Genomic DNA, 5,845 nt, shown 5'->3' with positions numbered 1-5,845 from the left:
TAGGTTTAATGACATATAAATGTAAAAATATTCAGAAAAAGTATAAGCACGTATTGGACATTTCATTAGAATAGTTGTTGATAACCAAATAGTTTTCTAGTTATAAACTGCATAAACACATCTGTAATATGAAAATATAAAGAGGTAGACGTGACAACAATATAGTGAGGCAACAATGAAACACCGAAAAAAAAATTGAAAATAAATCTAGCTATTTAGCCGCTCCGGGCAAAGACAATTTTACATACACTAACGGTGGGTTGGGTAGTGGATAGCTAATGGCTAGGTTGGAAGATAGGAATAAGTCATGTTTGCCGCCCCTCATTTTTGACGCTCTGACCAAAATGCCCGGCTTTCCCCCTCTCAGTTGAGCCCTGAAAATTACATAAGGAACATTGGTTCCAGGGAAAAAAACACCACTTATGTTAGTAGCTAGAACAGAATTCAATCAAAGAGGACTTTTTAATAACCAGACGTGTTTGAGAGTGTCCAGTTACGTCTGAACACCGCAGCGCGCAGTAAAGAGTTACATAATAAATACAATGCCATTTGGAATCTAAAATATATTCTAGAAATTATAAATGCAGTTTATTACGAGAAAATAAAATTATTCAAAAAAAACTCCCAAACATTCCTGTTGGATCCATGTTATACATATAAGCAGTAGCGAGCTCCGCTCTCTTAGGGAACTTGTATGAGTGCTAATATGGTATGAAAACTTTATAAAGCTGACAAGAAACCGGTAAAGCTGAGTTGACACAATGTCGTAATTTTTTATTATAAAAATTTAATACAATATATGTTTTTGGTCATAACAATAGCCGAAAAAGCGAAGAGATGCAACGTAAACGAAAACGTTCCAATTTAAAAGATAATTAATAGACAAAAACAAGAAACAGACTAGGTAGGTTAGAGAGAAAAAGTTTATTCCAAATCGATCACCGAAAAAAGCAGAAAATAAATGTTTTTATCTGACTTAGCATTCATGTAAGTTACGTTTAGTGTATAAGGATTTGTACATTGTAATTGTAAATTCTTTTAGATTTAAACTGAGTAATTTATACAGAAATACTATAGTAAGTATAGTAGGTATATATACTTTAACGCATCTAACATTTTGTTATGAATTATTTTTATTCAATTAATAGATGGCATATACATGTAATTAATTTGTCAATGATGAATTTTCCATTCGGTAAAGGATATTTTAAGGCTATACATATGAAATTAGTCCGTTATATACACGACAAAAGTCATAAAATGTCCTTTGCACTAAGTATATATTTAGATCATTTGTTAATTTAATGTTTTCTGAAATTGGAGCAGTAATAGTCAATGATTGGAACAATGGCCATCATTTTAGAAACTTTTCCTACCTAATAGATACCTACTTTCGATCTGGTTCTTTTATATGATCAAAAGCTCAAAAGTAAAATGATGGGCGTTTTTCCGATCCTTGATCATAATGACGGTTTAATTTTTAACAAAAGTTATGCCACAAATAGCTCTAGAAACACATGACAATGAGGGTTACAATCTCCAGGCGTTTTTGATATTCCAATACAAATACCTCCGACAAAGAGCCCTTTTGCAGTAGCAGCTTGCTAGGTCACATTTTACAGTAATCACGGTTTAAAATAAAACGACAAGTTAAAAATTAAAACCATTGACTATTGTACATATGTGGCCTGTTCGAATAATACTAGTTATACTAAGGTTAATTGGCCAAGCAGCTGGGAAGTCGTAAGGACATCTAGCATAATAACAAGAGTGGTAATACAAACCACCGAATTCCGACACTCGGTAGTTTTCGTCGTTAATAACTTACTAGCGTCCTTTTACGATAGATTTTGCTTTATTTTCAAAATCAAATCTTTTTTTTCATAGACATATTGCCATATTTGCCGGTCGGTGACCAAATTTTGACTTTCGATATCGGTAATAATACCTACTTGCCCAACTCGAGCGTCCTACTTGACTTGGGGCAAGGTCTGTCGCAAGGATTGGAAGTTTTTTGTTATTAATGACATTTACCACACTTGACTATGCGCTTGTACCTAAGTTACGAACGACTGAAGCGGTACTATACCCTATATCATATTGAATTAGTCAGATTGTGAACAGTAGAATTATGTACCTAAATAACCACGTTAACGGGAGCAATGTAACACCTAACGTAAGACACTTAAATCAATAACACATTAAAAGATACGTTTGAATTCTGACAAATTTAGAGATCGTTACCGACGGCATTCTACTGCAACGTTACCTACTACAACTGCCGACTGATCCAACTGGCAGATGCGTTGCTCTAAGATGGGTGCAGCAACTCTGTGCAAACTGCTATTAGCTGCAAAGCTTGCAAAATCTTGCAGTTGGAATGCAGACGATCTGTAACGACCTTAAATGTGGTCATTTAGGTACATAGTACCTTCTTTCCCAGTCCATTTTATTGGCTGGAAGTGAACACAAAAAATTATTTGTTATCTTTCTGCGTTCTAACGAAAACCCAAATTTGATACCTGTGCCCTAGTTCACGCAGTTACATAAGTTACAATTTAAAAGCGATAGTCTCTGTTTAACAGTATATTGAAAAGAGACTACCGCTTGTAAGTTGTAACTTGTAGCTTCGTGAAGTGGGGCGCTGGTGGTTACAGTTACAGAGTGTAGTTCATTTTTTTTCTTGTTCTATAGTTCAACTGTTCACAAACTACAATGTGTCTGTTTGTCATAGTAACGCATGCTAGGGTAGGCATAACTTATTCAATGTCCACCGTGTAAATAATGCTCCTTTACACTTAATATACAGGTAATTATGAAGAAATGCGTGGTTTTATTGTAATTATCCCCCTACAAAGTGCCAAACGAACGTAGAAGCAGGTTTACATATAATATAGTTTACTGTTCTGTATTTACTTAGGTGACATTACGCATACGAGTGATAAAGCATGTCGCGCCACAAATACATAATATAACACTATCAATACATAATACTATCAATTAAATTATGCTGACTATTTATATACGTACATATCTACACTTTTCGGGTTCGATTCCCGATCGGGCAGATATTTTATGAATAATAAATCCCTGTTGGATATTAACACTTTCAAGCTACCTACCATTTTCACAGGAACATCAAAAGTGTGAATTATATACTATACTAGCTTTTGCCCGCGGCTTCGCCCGCTTGGAATTCGGTTATCGCGCGCTGTTCCGTTGGGAACTGTGCATTTTCCGGGATAAAAAGTAGCCTATGTCACTCTCTGGCCCATAAACTATCTCTGCCAAAAATCACGTCACTCCGTCGCTCCGTTTTGACGTGAAAGACGGACAAACATACAAACACACACTTTCGCATTTATGATATTAGTATGGATTTATTCATCAGAAAAACCCGAATGACTTCATTATTATTAATATAAACTAAAAAAAGAAAACATTAGTCTAGTAATCTAAAACTCTGTTAAGGTAACTTCAATTGTCAGAACCCTTTACTGGGTTTTTAAGCTGGTCAATGATTTTGAATCCACCTACAAGATGGACGGCAAGCCGCTTCCAACCGAGGCAACTGGAGGTCTATGGGGGAGGCCTTTGTCCAACAGTGGACGTCCTATGGCTGATATGATGGTGATTTTGAAGGGCACTTAGATGGCTGCAATATGGTTTCCCTGCTCTCCCCTTGCTCCGGAACTTGCTTTGCTGTTTGTGGCCTGAAACTGGCGATGGAATAGGTGCAGGACATGTACCATCAGCCAAATATCTGGTCTACCACCCTAAAGTTGATAATCGTTTGCATACGTCACAAAAAATAATGCCAATAGACGTGTCTGTCAACTTGAAAGTTCGCCTCTTTGGTTCGCCTTTAGCGACATATGCATTTGATAGGAACTTGTTTAAAAATTGATAGACCACTTATTTGACTGATGGTACCCACTACAGTCACCAGCACCAATATCTGACACAGCAATGCGTGCTTAAATATCTGATACGAATCTATTTCTAAGGCTGGTAGGAAGTGTTAGATAAGTACTTGTACAGCGTGAAAAGTGGACTGGAGTACGAGAAAAATATTGTCGAGTAATTCGAGAAAAATAATCTTCAGCAGTCAAAATAATGCTGTAATAGGGGTCCATGGGCGACGGTGATCACTTACCATCAGGTGACCCGCCTGTCCGCTTGCAGCTAGCTGTTCGATTAAAAAAAATATCTACTTATCTACCTTTTTTTTAATCAAATAGCTGGCAAACGAGCATGCGGGTCTCCTGATGGTAAGCGATCACCGCCACCCATGGACAACAGCATAATCAGGACTGCGGGTGCGTTGCCGACCTAAAGGGGATGGGGATAGAGGAGGGGGGAAAGGGGAGGCGGAGGAGGGGCGGACCTCCCACTCACCGTACGAAACACAGTAGCAATACTACTATTTCACGCCGGTATTCTGTGGGAGTGTGGTACTAACCCGGTCGAGCCGGCCCATTCATACTGCAGCCAGCAAGTGGTGGTGGCTCTACCACATGTAAACTACCTTTGTAAAAACTTTAAATTGTTGCCAAAATGCATTTTCGTTGTTGCTAAATACATAATAACCGATAATACTTAACATTTCAGTAATGCAAACATTCAGTCATGGGCATGTCATGGGTTATTTATACAGAAGTTCTTCATTCGTTATGTCATTATCACAGTTGTTTGTAATATCACTATTTCGCCACGCCGCTTATAGGCAGCGTGGCCGAGTGGTCTAAGGCGCTGGTTTTAGGCACCAGTCCGAAAGGGCGTGGGTTCGAATCCCACCGCTGTCAAAAACTTTTTGTGTTTTTTACTTTATTCCAAAAGCACACGAATGCCACAAATGAAAAACTGGCCAAGTGCGAGTCGGACTCGCGCACGTAGGGTTCCGTACCATCTATACAACATTCATTTTAACAAAAAACGGCAAAAAAATCACGTTTGTTGTGTAGTAGCCCCCTTAAATATTTATTTTATTCTGTTTTCACTATTTTTGTTATAGTGGCCAAAATTTCAACTGTCTAACTATCACAGTTCATGAGATACAGCCTGGTGACAGACGGACGAACGGACGGACAGCGAAGTCTTAGTAATCGGGTTTCCGTTTTCAACAATTATTCCTTTTTTTTGTAATAAACAATTTTTATTGCAACGTGCTCTAAGTAAGTAAGTTTTTGAGTTTCGGTATCAATTTTCCAACCATTTTTGGACTACTTCCTGGTAAGACCTAACTGACAATGAATGTACCTAAATTAAGTCAGCAAAAAAGTTTGGATTTAATCCCAAAAAAAACTGCTATGTCTACTTTCACTATCTCAATTACTAATTAATCTATTGTTTTTTTGTGGTTTAATTTTGTGGTGTTTAATTTTTTGATTTTGTGTGTGTGTTTTGATTTAATTTCATCTAATCCTTACCCGCATTATAAAGGTGAAAACCATATTAACAAATCAATGCGATTCTAATGAATAGCTTCCAAAATAATTAAGAAATATATTTTCACATTTTTAATAACTGTCAGAGGTATTAATTAGCACAATTCTGTGTTAATCCTCTTTAATGGCGTTCATCTTAATTTATTGATCAAGGTATAATTAAAGTGCCACTATTAATAAAAACTCATGTCATATCTATAAAATTCTCTTTGAACCTTATGGTCTTGCATGTAGAGTCGAAATTAAAATGCAAAAAACATGGAAATGAGTCCTCTTGTGACTTCTACTACAATTTTATCTATATAAATATTCATTGGCGCTAGTATCTTCGTGTAACCGAGTAATTCTGTGTCAATAGCGTTAGTTCCAATTGTTCCCGCTGGCATACGTAACTTTGT

General features: G+C 36.9%; 1 non-coding gene across 1 annotated transcript; it reads left to right on the top strand.

The window, feature by feature from the left end:
- Positions 1 to 4,725: 4,725 nt before the first annotated feature.
- On the top strand, positions 4,726 to 4,805 carry TRNAL-UAG (transfer RNA leucine (anticodon UAG)). The gene has a single exon. It is a non-coding gene; the product is annotated as a tRNA-Leu (tRNA).
- The last annotated feature ends 1,040 nt before the right edge of the window (positions 4,806 to 5,845 follow it).

Source organism: Choristoneura fumiferana, chromosome 18, assembly GCF_025370935.1.
Source record: "Choristoneura fumiferana chromosome 18, NRCan_CFum_1, whole genome shotgun sequence".
Lineage (NCBI taxonomy): Eukaryota > Metazoa > Arthropoda > Insecta > Lepidoptera > Tortricidae > Choristoneura > Choristoneura fumiferana.
The sequence above is the reverse complement of the archived record's forward strand: the minus strand, read 5'-3'. Positions and strand labels throughout refer to the sequence as shown.